This window comes from Eschrichtius robustus, chromosome 3 (assembly GCF_028021215.1).
Source record: "Eschrichtius robustus isolate mEscRob2 chromosome 3, mEscRob2.pri, whole genome shotgun sequence".
Classification (NCBI taxonomy): domain Eukaryota; kingdom Metazoa; phylum Chordata; class Mammalia; order Artiodactyla; family Eschrichtiidae; genus Eschrichtius; species Eschrichtius robustus.
This window is the reverse complement of record NC_090826.1, coordinates 160,008,462-160,027,213: the sequence shown is the minus strand read 5'-3', so window position 1 is coordinate 160,027,213 and position 18,752 is coordinate 160,008,462. Positions and strand designations below refer to the sequence as shown.

The 18,752-nt window shown below is 38.2% G+C and overlaps 1 protein-coding gene across 1 annotated transcript in view; it reads left to right on the top strand.

The window, feature by feature from the left end:
• The window catches only part of PLD5 (phospholipase D family member 5), a 474,233-nt gene that overhangs the window by 92,154 nt on the left and 363,327 nt on the right, over window positions 1–18,752 (top strand). The window lies entirely within an intron of this gene.

Below are 18,752 nucleotides of genomic sequence, written 5' to 3'. Positions count from 1 at the left end.
AGCATTAGAAATTATGAATTGCACATATCAACAGTATAATGAAGGTAAATGGTCTCTCTCATCCATTTGTCTGTGGTCTTCTGTGAGCTACACTTGATAGCTAAAGGAATTGCAAAGCTGAAAATAAGCAAATATGAACTCAGTTCAAATTTTCATCCTGTTGATCAGCCTCAGGGGTACAGATGATTCATGATGGATGCTGGACAGGTTCCATTTGGTGAGAAGACGAAGAGCAAGTTTCTATGGGATGATGGGTTAAATACCATTGAAGTTGTTGCTGATTAAGCCTAATGTTAATTGTAAAATCAATGTGATAGATGGAAGACCTAGAATAAGAAAGCTAATTAGCTGGATAACCTATAAATTAAATAGGTTCAAGATGGACGAAGTCTCTGGGGAGATAGATGCTCAGAGGCTTTCAGGAAAAATGGTATAGTTTAGGTTTTTAGCCTTAACTGCAACTTTAAATGACCTCCTGTAAATGTGGACACAGGATTAACATCAAACTCCTTCTCAGCTTCCAGGGGAGCTTGATAGTCCAAGTTCACTCTCTCCTCCCTTTCATTTTCTTGCTCCAATACTCCTCATCCATGAACATTCCTGGGTACCCATTAGTGTTTGTCTTTGTCTCTCATCTTTTACTTCCCATTTTACTGTTTGGATTTAGCAGTGCCATGTGTGGATAATCTTCCCAGACATCCTGGACCCCTAAGGACTCGGCTATAAACATCTGCTTATTGGGTCTGTGAAGGGCCCAGACTCCCCAAAACCCACCACCCTGAGTCAGCCCCCCTTGTTGTGGCCCCACCCTTGCAGGGCAGGCATATCTATTTGGAGAAATTTGGTGTTTGCATTCTGAAATTTACTGTGTTTGGATTTATAGCTTGTGTTACAAAAGTGCTTGGATTAATTTCCTCATTTATTTGATTGCTGTGTTTACTTTGGTTTCAAAAGTGACATCAAAATATAGTAAAACATGTATAGAAATGTTTTAAGAAATGGATAAAATAAAGGGAAAGGGGGAAATTATACCTGTATATACTTAATAAATCTTACTTTATAACTAACAGTTATGCTGCATCTATATGACTTTAATGTTTCTGACTGACTGTGGTTGATTAATCAGTTCATAGAAAGTATGGCTCATTGGCTGAGAGGTTCTATCATAGCAAGGGCAGGCTATATTGTAATATGTTGCTACACCTAAGATTTCTTCAATTTGTGTGCACTTACCATGAAGATTCTTTGCAAAACTATGTTTGTAACTTATGTTTAATAACATTGAAGAAAATGAAGACCATTTACCCATTCTAGGACTTACAATTTCTTATTAAGTTTGTGTGAAAGAGCATTAACAAATAACAGATAAACTTTTTAAGGTACTGAAAATTAAAGACTGCATGAAAATGGACTTAATTGGTTCTAGGATTATATATGTTTCCTCTCCTTGACCTTCTCTTTCATTTGCTTGGAGTACTGATTTACTTAATCAAGGACTCTTAAGTAAAAATTTTTACTCAAGTATAAGATGCAAACTGAAAAAGTATGTAAATCACAAATGTGCAGCTCACATTTTTGCAAAATGAACACAGTCTTATAATCAGCACCTAGTTCAAAGTGTGGAACATCACTGGCACCCGAAGCCCCCTTCATGAGGCATCTCATGATCTTGACTTATAACCCCCCAAATTCAGTTGTACTTATTTTTAAGCTTTTATATACCCTCCTTCATTTTTGTTTTTTAAAAAAGCAAATAATCCTATTTATATAATATATCAATAGATCTCTGTGCATGGATAGAGATATAGAAGAATATGCTCACCACATTAACAGTTGTGGAATTTGGGGTATATTTTCAAACTTTCTTCTTTATTCTGTTCCTCATTTGAACAGTGTTCTTTATAAACATGAGTGTGTGCCATTTACAAAAAAATATGTCAGCAACTTTTTAAAGGAACTATGATGCTTCACAGTAAGTCTTTGGAATCTTTTATGATGGACATTGGCCAGGTCATTTTCCAAATCACCTGGAGGCCAAGTCCCTGTGATGTTTTGAGCCTTTAGTGGGGAAGAGTTCTGTGGTCCCATCAGAGGTTCTCTGAATGTCAAAAGAGATGGCAGACAAGATCCTTCACTCTTACTTCATACTGAAGTTTAAGGCTGAGCTACTAAAAGTAGTAGAAACAGTTGTATAAAGCAGAGATAAATTATAAATAGCAAAGAGTAAAATATGTTACAAGTTATTTATCTGTAGATCTTCGTAAGAAATAAGTCTAATCGGAAATAATAGTCTTTCTAGGACTTTCATATTAAGATATAATTGATGCTTCAACTTTAGCAGAGGATCACTTATAAAGCGTTGCCAAGTACAAGTAAGTGTAAGCTCCCTTGGGCCCCTAGTAGAAGATGGGTCTGATGGCTCCCCTGCCTTGGATGGCCAACCATGTCTTCTGGGAAAATGATGTCTGCCTGACTCATTGTTTCTCAATTACTTCATATTACTATTACTTTCACATGTGTCAAAGCAGTATACTCTTATGCCTTCTAAAGTCAGGAAATATACATTCTTTTTTTTATCTTAAGGGAAGACAGAAGAGAGCTGATGACCCTAAATCTAAAGGTAGCCTGACATAGACCTGAGGAAACTAAGACAAACTGAGTAAATCCAACTAAGTTTTTTGTTTGTTTGTTTTATTCTGATTACAAAAGAAACGGATAGCAATTGTAGAAGATGTATAACATGCTGAAAATAAAGGAAGAAAAGATCATTCAAGGATAATGCCTATTGGTTTTATATATATGATTGTAGCCTTTGTTCTTGTATAAATATCACACTCACTTGTATGCATATATACACCACACACATACAATTTTTACTAAAGACAGTAGGTTAAGTCTTCTTTCAATTATTTAGTCACAGTATCCTGCATTTTGCTTCATAGTGCTTATCACTATTTTAATTTATGTATTTATTTATTTCTACTACTATTTGGTTAATGTTTACCTCCCCAACAGACTGTGAACACCCATGAATAGGAACTGTGTCTCCTATCATAATCTTGATCATTAGAAGAGTGCATGGCACATTAAATATTTGTTGAAATAACAAAAAATGAATATTATTTTATTTATATGTATAAGTAAACGTTCACTTATGAGTATTATTCATAAACGTGCTGTTTGGTCTTGAATTTTTTGCTAAATTTATTGTGGCCATCATTCCATGCCAATACATTTAACTCTGTGTCATCTTTTTAATGGACATGGATGTTATTTCCAATTTTCCTGCAAAATTTATTGTTTATAATGATGCTGAGTGAGCATTTTTGTACACTCAAGTTGAAGCAATTGCCAGTCCGTTTCTTTTGCTCTTTCACTCATACAGCATCAAGGGGGTAAATGATCTAATTTTAGAAGTGTTAAGTAAAGTAATGGACGGAGTGGTGGGAGGAAGCAGAGAGGGAGAGGTGGGAGAGTGTTTTCAGAAAGAATGTAGTGTTCTTTGCTTAGTCTGTGGGTTGAGAAGAGAGCTGGAAGTAAAGGAAGAGAAGCATGTGAATGAGTCCAGCAAGGCAATATCTCAGCTCGCTTGAGCTAAAATCTCTGTGACTCTGAAGTATGAGAGCTAGGCAGAGGCCTCCCAATTCACTTTTGCACTTCATATGGTCCCCTTATAATTGGTCAAATATATAGACTTTGAAAAATGGCTTATAGTCTGTGCTTGATCAGATTTATTATACAACCAGCCTCAGGTAAATAATCCTCACTCTTTAATCATTCTACCTCAAGCACTAATGATTTAGGAGCAGCACTTGGGTGGGCAGTGCGTGCCCCACCTGGGACACTCAGGTGTCATTTCTACCCACCCATTCAGGACAACAGAATTGGCTGGGCTCAATTCTTGGGACCAGTGAACTGCTTTCAAGCTTCTAGATGCTTGGTACAACCAAGCTTCATTTCCTTCCTCTAGGGTGGCTCAAAATCACACTATTGCCTAAAGATGGATGAATAAAAATATTACTTTTAAAAGATAAAAATCCCTTTTTAAAAGCTCCTTTCAAGTAACTGGGGATTGACTAGTTATTCTCAAATTGGACTCTATTCTGAACTGCTTTTGCTAGCCAGTATCTGGAAACAGGCTCCATTTAGCTCCTGTTTCTAAGTGTTTGGTGTGTAAAATCACTACTCACATTGGTATTTAAAAGATTGAAATATATACAAACACACCCAATACTGGGCCCAGCACCCAGTAGGTATTCAGGATCTAATTGTGAATTGGAATCACCTGAACTGAACCTTGGTCAGTGGAGCACTTTTAGCTACTGTGGCTTGCACTATCCCTGCTTTTCTTTCAATACATGGAATATTACTCAGCCATAAAAAGGAATGAAATTGTGCCATTTGCAGAGACGTGGATGGACCTAGAGAATGTCATACAGAGTGAATTAAGTCAGAAAGAGAAAAACAAATATCGTATAATATCACTTATATGTGGAATCTAGAAAAATGGTAGAGATGAACTTATTTGCAAAGCAGAAATAGAGTCATAGACATAGAGAACAAACTTATGGTTACCAAGCAGGGAAGGGGGGTGGAATGAATTGGGAGATTGGGACTGACATATATACGCTACTATGTACAAAATAGATAACTAATGAGACCCTACTGTATAGCACAGGGAACTCTATATTCAGTGCTCTGTGGTGACCTAAATGGGAAGGAAATCTAAAAAAGAGTGGATATATGTGTATGTATGACTGATTCACTTTGCTGTACAGCAAGAAACGAGCACAACGTTGTAAAGCAACTGTACTCCAGTAAAAATTAATTTAAAAATACTTGTGGAGCAGGAGGATTTTGTTTTGTTTTCAAACATTTATTTAGCATTTATTGCAGGCATGACCTTATTCCAGGAAACTGGAGTTTGAGAAAAAGCTCCTAATTTCGCGGAGTTTGTAATCTACAGGAAGACAAGGCAAATGTATACATTAAAACCTAAAACCCATGCGCATGCTTCACAGTCAATTGGATGGTCAGATGGAGCAGTCAGCATTTAGAAGAAAGAGTCTTTCTCTCTTGTGGTAGGAAAAGCCTGCCTTTGTTCCCTCGTTGCTTCCCTCACTTTCATCTGCTCTTCAACGGTTATTTATGGACTGCCAGCTGCTGCTCACCCGACTCTGTGCTTGCCTTTTTTCTGGGAGCACAACTCATCTACATTTCCCTGCTTTCCCTGCTATTAGGTGTGGCCATGTGAGTGAGATCCGCCCAATTGCATGTGAGCAGAAACGATGTGGGCTACTTCCAAACCTGCCCATAAAAACTTCCCATGTATGTGCCTCCATGATTTTTTGAACATTAATGTCTAGGGTTACTAGAAAGCCACATGTTGAAAATGGCAAAGATGCTGTCAACCTGGGTCTCAGAATGACGCTGTTGAGCAAAGGCCCCTTTCCCTTCCCCACATACACTGACTTGGACTCTACGTGAGTAAGAAATACACTTTGCTTGTATTTGAGCCATTCTACATTTCAGTCTAGTTTTTAGAACAGTTAGCAGTGAGCTAGCCTAATTTAATCAAGTTTCTACTAGGTTTTAGGCCCTATATACCAGGTAGTGGGGATACAGTGGTGACCAAGGCAGATGAGATCCCTACCCCCTGCTTAGTTTCTGATGAGGGAGATAAACAGTAAACATGTAAACAAAGAAACCAGAACTTTACATATGGAAATACGAGCTATGAAGGAAATCAGCAGGGTGATAAGAATATCACACTGGGGAGGGGACTACTGACTATAAACTGGGCTTTGAATGAATGTGTAGCTCTTAGCTCTAAATAGGGATTGATGTTTAATTTCTGAAAGTGGGAATATGGCTATCAATTAAAGGAGGGTATAGGAAAATCATAGAAACCATGACAGCACCACAGACTTCCCTTCTAAACCTATTCCCACTGCTTCCATGAGTGGTAAGGAATTCCCTAAAGAATTCCAAAAAAATTCTGAAGACCATACTGCTCTGATTAGTTGGAGACTATCAAAGCATTAGGCAGGATGGGTCCTTAAGTTTTCTTAAAGCTCTCAGAAGCAGAGAAGAAGGTTTGTACTTAGTGGCCCCAGATGACTTCACATTGATTTTGTGCCTTTTGATGCTTCTAAGGATCAAAAGAAAAATATCATTGACTTATCCAAGGGACTTCAATATTATTGATATTATTTTTCAGTTTAAATTAGCCCTTGTGATGCCGGAAGTTGGCGTGGAGAAAGGCGGTTCTTTTTCCTCATCTCAATATCCCTCACAACATGGTAACACCAGCACTTTGGCATTTTGTTGAAATTATAAGCTTATCGGTGTTATAGGTTAGAGCCTTAATCATGGATTTTTTTCTTTTTTGTATCCAAGACACAGAAACATACTCAAGCTGACTTAAAGAAAAATTTGTTACGAGCAACCAAGGGACCCTAAAACCCCAGCAGGAAGTACAGCCATGCTTCCTGTGATGCTGGACCTGATTGTAGAGAGAAATCAGGTGGCTTCTTCCCTTTCACTCTCAGGCCACATCTCTGCTTCAGAATGTCTACTCCATTCTCCCGTTTATCTCTGAAGTCTCGTTTATGAGCTCATTCATTAATATATCAATATATAAGACTGCCCCTTCACTGCATACTTTTCCAAACGGCAGCCTCAGCTCAGTGACTGAGGTGTCTGTACCCCAATCCCAAATTTCCAGTGGTAAGCATCAAAAGGCACACCCCCAAGCCTTCAGTTGTAGACCCTGATTCAAGCAGCCACGTCCAGAGGGCAGGTATGGCCCAACTTGCACTTGACGTAGGCCATATGAAGAGTGTCAGAGAAGGGACAGCATCAGTACAAATAAGAATAATATGCCAGCCAACTTCCATGCTGAGACTAGCATTTGCACACACCATTCTTCCTGTACACTCTGTTCTAAAGATACTTTCCTAATCCTACTAATGCCCAAACAACCATAAATATTGCCACACCCTCTCTGACTACAGATTATGCCAGTGGACCACACATACCTAGTGCATCCAGGGGAGAATTTGGGAGCTTTTTTTTTTTTTAACATCTTTATTGGAGTATAATTGCTTTACAATGTTGCATTAGTTTTTACTGTATAACAAGGTGAAATGAATTAGCTATATGTATACATATATCCCCTTATTCCCTCCCTCTTGTGCTTCCCTCCCACCCTCCCTATCTGACCCCTCTAGATGGCCACAAAGCACCGAGCTGATCTCCCTGTGCTATGCAGCTACTTCACACTAACTATCTATTTTATTTGGTAGTGTATATATGTCAGTGCTACTCTTTCACTTCATCCCAGCTTACCTTTCCCCTTCCCTGTGTCCTCAAGTCCATTCTCTATGTCTGCATCTTTATTCCTGTCCTGCCCCTAGGTTCTTCAGAACCATTTTTTTTTTTTTTTTTTTTTTTTTTAGATTCCATATATATGTGTTAGCATACGGTGTTCGTTTTTCTCTTTCTGACTTATTTCACTCTGTATAACAGTCTCTAGGTCCATCAACCTCATTACAAATAACTCAATTTCATTTCTTTTTATGGCTGAGTAATATTCCATTGTATATATGTGCTACATCTTCTTTATCCACTCCTCTGTCGATGGACACTTAGGTTGCTTCCGTGTCCTGGCTATTGTAAATAGTGCTGCAATGAACATAATGGTACATGACTCTTTTTGAATTGTGGTTTTCTCAGGGTATATAGCCAGTAGTGGGATTGCTGGGTCATATGGTAGTTCTGTTTTTAGTTTTTTAAGAAACTTCTATGCTGTTCTCCACAGTGGCTGTATCAATTTACATTCCCACCAACAGTGCAAGAGGGTTCCATTTTCTCCACACCCTCTCCAGCATTTATTGTTTGTAGATTTTTTGATGATGGCCATTCTGACCAATGTGAGATGATATCTCACTGTAGTTTTGATTTGCATTTCTCTAATGATTAGTGATGTTGAGCATGCTTTCATGTGTTTGTTGGCAATCTGTATATCTTCTTTGGAGAACTGTCTATTTAGGTCTTCCACCCATTTTTGGATTGGGTTGTTTGTTTTCTTGATATTGAGCTGCATGAGCTGCTTATAAATTTTGAAGATTAATCCTTTGTCAGTTGCTTCATTTGCAAATATTTTCTCCCATTCTGAGGGCTGTCTTTTCATCTTGTTTATGGTTTCCTTTGCTGTGCAAAAGCTTTTAAGTTCCATTAGGTCCCATTTGTTTATTTTTGTTTTCCTTTCCATTTTTTTAGGAGGTGGGTCAAAAAGGATCTTGCTGTGATTTATGTCATAGAGTGTTCTGCCTGTGTTTTCCTCTAAGAGTTTGATAGTGTCTGGCCTTACATTTAGGTCTTTAATCCATGTTGAGTTTATTTTTGTGTATGGTATTAGGAAGTGTTCTATTTTCATTCTTTTACATGTAGCTGTCCAGTTTTCCCAGCACCACTTATTGGAGAGGCTGTCTTTTCTCCACTGTATATTCTTGCGTCCTTTATCAAAGATAAAGTGGCCATATGTGTGTGGGTTTATCTCTGGGCTTTCTATCCTGTTCCATTGATCTATATTTCTGTTTTTGTGCCAGTACCATACTGTCTTGATTACTGTAGTTTTGTAGTACAGTCTTAAGTCCAGGAGCCTGATTCCTCCAGCTCCGTTTTTCTTTCTCAATATGGCTTTGGCTATTTGGGGTCTGTTGTGTTTCCTTACAAATTGGGAAATTTTTTGTTCTAGTTCTGTGAAAAATGCCAGTGGTAGTTTGATAGGGATTGCATTGAATCTGTAGATTGCTTTGGGTAGTAGATTAATTTTCACAATGTTGATTCTTCCAATCCAAGAACATGGTATATCTCTCCATCTGTTTGTATCATCTTTGATTTCTTTCATTAGTGTCTTATACTTTTCTGCATACAGGTCTTTTGTCTCCTTAGGTAGGTTTATTCCTAGGTATTTTATTCTTTTTGTTACAGTAGTAAATGGGAGGGTTTCCTTAGTTTCTCTTTCAGATTTTTCTTTGTTAGTGTATAGGAATGCAAGAGATTTCTGTGCATTAATTTTGTATCCTGCTACTTTACCAAATTCATTGATTAGTTCTAGTAGTTTTCTGGTTAACATCTTTACGATTCTCTATGTAAAGTGTCATGTCATCTGCAAACAATGACAGTTTTACTTCTTCTTTTCCGATTTGGATTCCTTTTATTTCTTTTTCTTCTCTGATGGCCGTGGCCAAAACTATGTTGAATAATAGTGGTGAGAGTGGGCACCCTTGTCTTGTTCCTGATCTTAGAGGATATGGTTTCAGTTTTTCACCACTGAGTATGATGTTGACTGTGGGTTTGTCATATATGGCCTGTATTATGTTGAGGTAGGTTCCCTCTATGCCCATTTTGTGGAGAGTGTTTATCATAAATTGGTGTTGTATTTTGTCGAAAGCTTTTTCTGCATCTATTGAGATTATCATGTTTTTTATCCTTAAATATGTTAATATGGTGTATCACATTGATTTGCGTACATTGAAGAATCCTTGCATTCCTCAGATTAAACCCGACTTGATCATGGTGTATGATCCTTTTAATGTGCTGTTGGATTCTGTTTGCTAGTATTTTGTTGAGGATGTTTGCCTCTGTGTTCATCAGTGATATTGGCCTGTAGTTTTCTTATTTTGTCACCTCTTTGTCTGGTTTTCATATCAGGGTGATGGGGGCCTCGTAGAATGAGTTTGGGAGTCTTCCTCTCTCTGCTATATTTTGGAGGAGTTTGAGCAGTATAGGTGTTAGCTCTTCTCAAATGTTTGATAGAATTCGCCTGTGAAGCCATCTGGTCCTGGGCTTTTGTTTGTTGGAAAATTTTTAATCACAGTTTCAATTTCAGTGCTTGTGATTGGTCTGTTCAAATTTTCTGTTTCTTCCTGGTTCTGTCTGGGAAGGTTGTGCTTTTCTAAGAATTTGTCCATTTCTTCCAGGTTGTCCATTTTATTGGCATATCGTTTCTTGTAGTAATCTCTCATGATCCGTTGTATTTCTGCGGTATCAGTTGTTACTTCTTCTTTTCATTTCTAGTTCTGTTGATTTGAGTCTTCTCCTTTTTTTTCTCGATGAGTCTGGCTAATGGTTCATCAATTTTGTCTGTCTTCTTAAAGAACCAGCTTTTAGTTTTATTGATCTTTGCTATTGTTTCCTTCATTCCTTTTTGACTTATTTCTGACCTGAACGTTATGATTTCTTTCCTTCTGCTAACTTTTGGGTTTTTTTTTTGTTCTTCTTTCTGTAATTGCTTTAGGTGTAAGGTTAGGTTGTTTATTTGAGATTTTTCTTGTTTCTTGAGGTAAGATTGTATTGCTATAAACTTCCCTCTTAGAACTGCTTTTGCTGCATCCCATAGGTTTTGGGTGGTCATTTTTTCATTGTCATTTGTTTCTACGTATTTTTTGATTTCCTCTTTGATTTCTTCAGTGATCTCCTGGTTATTTAGTAGCATATTGTTTAGCCTCCATGTGTTTGTATTTTTTACATTTTTTTCCTGTGATTGATATCTAGTCTCATAGCGTTGTGGACGGAAAATATACTTGATACAATTTCAGTTTTCTTAAATTTACTGAGGCTTGATTTGTGACCCAAGATATGTTCTATCCTGGAGAATGTTCCATGAACACTGGAGAAGAAAGTGTACTCTGTTGTTTTGGGGTGGAATGTCCTATAAATATCAATTAAGTCCGTCTGGTCTAATGTGTCATTTAAAGCTTGTGTTTCCTTATTTATTTTCATTTTGGATGATCTGTCCATTGGTGAAAGTGGGGTGTTAAAGTCCCCTACTATGATTGTGTTACTGTCAATTTCCCCTTTTATGGCTGTTAGTATTTGTATTGAGTGCCTCAATACCTTATGTATTGAGGTGCTCCTGTGTTGGGTGCCTAAATATTTACAATTCTTATATCTTCTTCTTGGATTGATCCCTTGATCATTATGTAGTGTCCTTCTTTGTCTCTTGTAATAGTCTTTATTTTAAAGTCTATTTTGTCTCATATGAGAATTGCTACTCCAGCTTTCTTTTGATTTCCATTTGCATGGAATATCTTTTTCCATCCCCTCACTTTCAGTCTGTATGTGTCCCTAGGTCTGAAGTGGGTCTCTTGTAGATGGCATATATATGGGTCTTGTTTTTGTATCCATTCAGCCAGCCTGTGTCTTTTGGTTGGAGCATTTAATCCATTTACATTTAGGGTAATTATCGATATGTATGTTCCTATTACCATTTTCCTTATTGTTTTGGGTTGTTTTTATAGGTCTTTTTCTTCTTTTGTGTTTCCTGCCTAGAAAAGTTCCTTTAACATTTGCTGTAGAGCTGGTTTGGTGGTGCTGAATTCTCTTAAGTTTTGCTTGTCTGTAAAGGTTTTAATTTCTCTGTCGAATCTAAATGAGATCCTTGTGGGTTGGGTAATCTTGGTTGTAGGTTTTTCCCTTTCATCACTTTAAATATGTACTGCCACTCCTTTCTGGCTTTCAGAGTTTCTGCTGAAAGATCAGCTGTTAACCTTATGGAGATTCCCTTGTATGGTATTTGTTGCTTTTCCCTTGCTGCTTTTAATATTTTTTCTTTGTATTTAATTTTAGATAGTTTGATTAATATGTATCTTGGCATGTTTCTCCTTGGATTTATCCTGTATGGCACTCTCTGTGCTTCCTGGACTTGATTCACTATTTCCTTTCTCATGTTAGGGAAGTTTTCAACTATAGTCTCTTCAAATATTTTCTCAGACCCTTTCTTTTTCTCTTCTTCTTCTGGGACCCTTATAATTCAAATGTTGGTGCGTTTAAGGTTGTCCCAGAGGTCTCTGAGACTGTCCTCAATTCTTTTCATTCTTTTTTCTTTATTCTACTCTGCAGCATTTATTTCCACTATTTTATCTTCCAGGTTACTTATCCATTCTTCTGCCTTAGTTATTCTGCTATTGATTCCTTATAGAGAATTTTTAATTTCATTTATTGTTGTGTTCATCATTGTTTGTTTGCTCTTTTGTTCTTCTGAGTCCTTGTTAAATGTTTCTTGTATTTTCTCCATTCTATGACCAAGATTTTGTATATCTTTATTATCATTACTGTGAATTCTTTTTCAGGTAGACTGCCTATTTCCTCTTCATTTGTTTGGTCTGGTGGGTTTTTACCTTGCTCCTTCATCTGCTGCATATTTCTCTGTCTTTTCATTTTGTTTAACTTACTGTGTTTGGAGTTTTCTTTTTGCAGGCTTCAGGTTCATAGTTCCCATTGTTTTTGGTGTCTGTCCCCAGTGGGTGAGGTTCGTTCAGTGGCTTGTGTAGGATTCCTGGTGGAGGGGACTGGTTGCCTGTGTTCTGTTTGGTGGGGCTGGATCTTGTCCTTCTGGTGGGCTGGTCCGCATCTGGTTGTGTGTTTTGGGGCGTCTGTGAACTTAGTATGACTTTACACAGCCTCTCTGCTAATGAATGGGGTTGGGTTCCTATCTTGTTAGTTGTTTGGCCTAGGGCATCCAGCACTGGAGCTTGTTGGCCATTGGGTGGAGCTGGGTCTTTGTGTTGAGGTGGAGATCTCTTGGGAGAGCTCTCGCCAATTGATATTACGTGGGGCCAGGAGGTCCCTGGTGGTCCAATATCCTGGACTTGGCTCTCTCATGTCGGAGGCTCAGGCCTGACATCTGGCTGGAGCACCAAGACCCTGTCAGCCACACAGCTCAGAAGAAAAGGAAAAAAAAAAGGAAAAAACAAAAAACAATAAACAATAAAGTAAGAAAAAGAGAGAGCAACCAAACCAATAAACAAATCCACCAATGATAACAAGCACTAAAAACTAAGCTAAGATAAACATAAAAATCAGAAACAGATCAATTGCAGAAAGCAAACCCCAAGTCTACAATTGCTCCTGCCTCAATTTTGGGAACATTCGTCGTCTATTCAGGTATTCCACAGATGCAGGGTTCATCAAGTTGATTGTGGAGATTTAATCCGCTGCTTCTGAGTCTGCATGGAGAAATTTCCCTTTCTCTTCTTTGTTCACAAAGCTCCTGGAGTTCAGCTTTGGTTTTGGCCTTGCCTCTGTGGGTAGGTCGCCCTCAGGTGTCTACTCTCTGCCCAGACAGGAGAGGGTTAAAGCAGCAGCTGATTAGGGCTTTCTTGCTTACTCAGGACAGGGAGAGGGAGGGGTATGGTAGTCATAATTAGAATGTGGGGTGAGCCTGTGGCGTCAGAGGCCGGCATAACATTGCAACAGCCTGAGGCGTGCTGTGTGTTCTCCCGTGGAAGTTGTCCCTGGATCTTGGGACCCTGGCAGTGGCATGCTGCACAGGCCCCCGAGGGGGTTGGGTTGTGGTTAGTGACCTGTGCTTGCACACAGGATTCTTGGTGGCAGTGGCAGCAGCGTTATCATTTCATGCCCATCTTTGGGGTCCGAGCTGATAGATGAGCTTGTGCCCAACTCTCGAGCTTGCTTAGGTGGTGCTGTGCCTTCTGTGGCACATGGGGAAGGAATCTGGGGGCTTTTTAAAAAGTTCCGTGGACTCTATAATCAAGGGTATCTAAGAGTGCTCCAAAACTCTTGTAATCCTCCTCGCTATTCTGTAATCAATGGACTAAATGATAACTTAAACTCCCCTAAAATGTTAAAAAAATGTAAAACAAACAAACAAAAAAGGGAAGGGGAGAAACAAGTGCAATTTAAAAGTTTTTTCTTTTTCATTTTTCTTTTATTGAAGTATAGTTGATGGACAACATTATAAAAGTTACAGGTTTACAGTGTTATGAGTCACAATTTTTAAAGGTTATACTCCATTTATAGTTATCATAAAATATTGGCTATATTCCCCACATTGTAAAGTATATCCTTGTAGCTTATTTTACACCTAATAGTTTGTACCTCTTAATCCTCTACCCTTATATTGCTCCTCCCCTTTCCTTCTCCCCATTGGTAACTGCTAGTTTGTTCTCTATATCTGTGAGTCTGCTTCTTTCTTGTTGTATTCACTAGTTTGTTATATTTTTTAGATTCAACATAGAGGGAACATACCTCCACATAACAAAGGCCATATATGACAAACCTGCAGCTAACATCGTAGTCAAAGGTGAAAAGCTGAAAGCATTTCTTCTAAGATCAGGAAAAAGACAAGGATGCCCACTCTTGCCACTTTTATTCAACATAGTTTTGGAAGTCCTAGCCACAGCCAGCAGAGAAGAAAAAAATAAATAAATAAAAGGAATCCAAATAGGAACGGAAGTAAAACTGTCACTTTTTGCAGATGACATGATGCTACACATAGAAAATTCTAAAGACACCACCAAAAAACTACTAGAACTCATCAATGACTTTGGTAAAGTTGCAGGATACAAAATTAATATACAGAAATCTGTTGCATTTCTATACCCTAACAATGAACTATCAGAAAGAAATTATGGAAACAATCCCATTTACCATCGAATCAAAAAATCTTTCCTTTTCAAAATGGAGAGAGAGATAACATTCCTTCGTGATAGCACCGTTTATCAGTTAATGAGTCCAGAGTTTATACAGCAGCACAGTGGTTAGGGCATGGACTCTGGATTTGAATACCAGCTCTGCCAATCACATGTGTGACCTTGAGTTGCTTAACTTGAGTTGCTTAACCTTAAGTTGCTTAACTTCTCAGTGCCTCAGTTTCTTCATAATCATAACTACCTCAGAGAGGAGTAAGTACTTATATAGATGTTTGTAAACGAAATTCTTACAGAATGGAGAGGAGGATAAGTGATGAGGATGAGTAAATCATAAGAGCATGGGTTCTTTGAGCCAGTTCCTTGGCAGGGGGTCGGGGGTGAGTGGTTAGAAAATCTTAAGCACTTCAGTTTCTGTCCACTGGGAAGATTATGTTAAGAGGTTTTTCTCCAGTGTTCTTCTTTGCCATCTCTGAGAGGGGCACTGGGGGAGATTTCCCCATGCATGGTTGTGCCCTAAGTCATATTTATTCTTAGGCCTGAGAACTGCTTATGAAACTAGGACTCTGAATCTTTGGGTATAATAACCTTGTGAATAGTAACAACAACCCTTGTGAGTAATAACCTTGTGAACCTTGTGTATAATAATAACCCCATGTGTATAATTTAAAAAAATGGTTTTTGTCCCTGGTTCCTGGCACAGAGCTCCTAAAACCCTTGGGATTTCCTGAGTGATAAAAGTGTCTTTTGTTATTTATAAGGAGCTCCTTTCCACCGTACCTGAGGTTATGCTAATAAGAAGACTCAAGGCAAGTCCTTGAGATAGCTTCATGATAGGGCCTGATTACCAGAAAGACCAAGCATTAGATTAGAGGGTTAGAACTTTCAGACTAATGATTGAGTTCAGTCACCAATGACAAATGCTTTAATCAATCGTACCTATGTTATGAAGCTTTGATTAAAAACTCTGAAACAATGAGGCTAAGGCAGGCTAAGGGATCTTCTGGGTTGGTAAACACATCTATGTACTGGGAGGGTGGCACGTCCTGAGAGAGCATGAAAACTCTGCACCTCCCCCTGCAATACCTTGCCCTAAGCATCTTTTCCATTTGGCTGGTGCTGAGCTATATCCTTTATAATAAAACTGTCATTATAAGTATAGTGCTTTCTTGAGTTTTGTGAGTTGTTCTAGAGAATTATTGAATGGAGGTGGGAGAAAGGGGTTTGTGGGCACCTCCTATTGGTAGTAGACCAAGCAGAAGTGCAGGTGGCCTAGGGACCCCGTTTGATTGGCATCTGAAGTGGGGGCAGTCCTCTGGGACTGAGCCCTTAACCTGTGGGGTTTGTACTAACTCCAGGTAGTTAGTGTCAGAATTGAACTGAATTATAGGATACCCAGGTGGTGTTGGAATGACATATTTGAATTGTTGGAAAATGACCTAGCATCTTGTTTGAGGCAAGCCTAGAATTGATCTCCAGACTTAAACTGTGTGTCTTATGTCCTACTGGTCACTTGATAGGAGTGGCGTGTGTGCGACATGCAAATATAATACTATATCCACCCTAATTAATTAGATTTAACCATGTGTGTAATCTGTGCTGTCACTGATCTTCCTCTAGCCCCAACTAATTGTGCTCACTGTAAACACAGAATTTTGAAATAGTAGAGATCTTAGAGATAGTCTAGTAGCTGCACTTCATGAGGATCCTTAAATCCCAGCAGGTCAAATGACTAGCCTAAGGTCACATAGAGCCTTCTAGCCATGGGGTTCAATTTTCAGGACTCCTAGTTTAGTCTCCTGATACCTCATTCTCTTGCTTTGTCCAGTCATATGTTTTCTAGTGGTTTAGCTTTGTAACTCAGTGAGTTTTGTTCTTTTAATTCCTGGACAAATTTTTAGAAAATTTCTTAAAATCAATATTAAATGTAATAGAAATCATGTGGTGGTTAGTAGAATGTGGTGCAAACTGCTGATGATCCAAACTATAAGAAATACTTTTTTCAAAAGTAGGGCAGTGACAAGATATGTTGCCAATGGGGACTGAAGAGGAATGGTACCTGAGCCTGTACCCAAATCCCCAAACCCCCAAGGTGGACATGTTCTAAAATCTTGGGTCAATAAACATTAAACCTCTTTATAATTAGCTCACATTTATAGGCTGATTGTCTTCAGTGTTACTTTATTCTCTTTGTTTTCTTTTGAATAAAAATCTTTTTCTGTCTTTGCATTTGACCTGTTGTCTTTAATAATTAACATGGTTTCCTTGTAAAAATATTTTTGTAAGAAAAGAAGGGGAGTCCTTAAGTAGAAAGATCAGAAGAACAATTACATATTAAAACAGTTGCTCATGGAGATCTTGATAGGAAATGACCTTACCAGGTAAACATTTATGACGGACAGTGTGGGCTCAGGAGGCAACAATATGGAAATTGTAATTCATCATTTAACAGGGCAAAAGGATTGATTGTAAGTGTTTCAAAGCAGAAAGAGTGCTATTCAGCTGATTAGAGGATGGAGAATAATCCCTAAGAATAAAATTTTAAAGTAAATGGAATTATTTTACTTAAAGAATGGAAGATCATGAGGCAATTTAATGTGTTTGAGTGTATGAAGGACTTATAGCAGAAGCTGGTGATTAACAAGTTTTCATTTCTACTGTGAACACAAAGAGTAGATGGGGTTTTAAACTGCATTGGGATTTGGGTAAGATACAAAGATACTTTTCTGACAAGGAAAGCCGTTAGATACTCAAATAGGTTTTGAAAGTTGTCAGTCATGACATTTATTAAGGTTCACTGTGCGTAGATCATTGCACTTATTAATGGAAAGTTTTTTGTTGTTGTTTTTGGTTTTTGGTTTTTCTTCTCTACTACTTCTTAAAAATAGGTCATAACCCCACCTTTCTGGGTTGGCTTCTGTGAGGTTTTACCTTAAGGTGTGGAGTAGTGGTAGATGATTTCTCTAAGTAACTTCAATCTTTTGCTTCCCATGTCAAGGGTAGAAAAGGTCTAAAAACAAATCAGTCAGTTTTCATTACTTGTGACAGTTATGGCCTAAAAAGTCACCATAAACACTGAATTAGTGAATACTAACCAGTTACTTCTAGAGGAAGCGCAGCATTAGATTCCTACAAACCTCTGGTCACAACATTTTCTTCAGCCAGTCAATACATAACCTTGGCCTATGTGTGTTTCTATTTAAAGACACTTTATTTAATATATATTGTTGACTCTTTAACTTTGAACTCCCAGCCAAGACACTATAACTCATGCCTGAACCAAGCTTATCTAACACACGTATTTTCTCTGTAAGTCACATCACAACCTTCTTACACTTAGGAACACCAGAAAGCACTTCAGTGCTATGCTTAGGAGGCATTTTATTTTTTTTTTGAGCATTTTATTTTTTATTCATTTCATTTTTTTTTTTAATATCTTTATTGGAGTATAATTGCTTTACAATGTTGTGTTAGTTTCTGCTGTACAACAAAGTGAGTCAGCTATACGTATACATATATCCCCATATCTTCTCCCTCTAGAGCCTCCCTTCCACCCTCCTTATCCCACCCCTCTAGGTCGTCACAAAGCATCGAGCTGATCTCCCTGTGCTATGCAGCAGCTTCTTGGGGGGCATTTTAAAGAGAAATCACCGACAAAAAGCACAGAACAAAAAACACGTGACACTGAATAGACCACCAAGTGGACACTTTATAGTATGAAAGCAGAAACATGAAGACAGCTCGTCTGGGAAAACATGTGTTGACTGAGTTAAGGTTTTCACCACTCTGCGGTTTACCACGAAGGCAAGAATTGATTTTAGTGTTACAAATACATTTTAGCAAGTAGGCAAATTTGCAAGTATGGAATCTGTGAATAACGAGGACAAACTGTGTATTCTGACTTTTTCACAAAGCATTGATCTTCACTTAAATTTAATATAAAAAGTTCCCTATTATGCAGCTGTTTAACACGTTCAGGCAAAGTCTGAGTAGAATATATGTAACATAAATATTTTAATAAATACGTGTTTTAGAACACCGTCCACATGCTGACAACTCCCACATCTCTCTCCCTATCTCCGGCCTCTCCATTACATCCAGACTCATATATCCTGTGGCCTCCTTGACATTTCCACTTGGAGGTCTCACAGGCACATCAAACCTGCCATGTCTAAAATCAGTGTTTTGATTGCTTCTCCCTCCCCAGCGTTGCTCTTCCCATAGCCTTCTCATTTCAATAAACAGAAACTTTATCTTTTCAGTAACTCTCAGGACTCAGGCTAGGACTCTCAG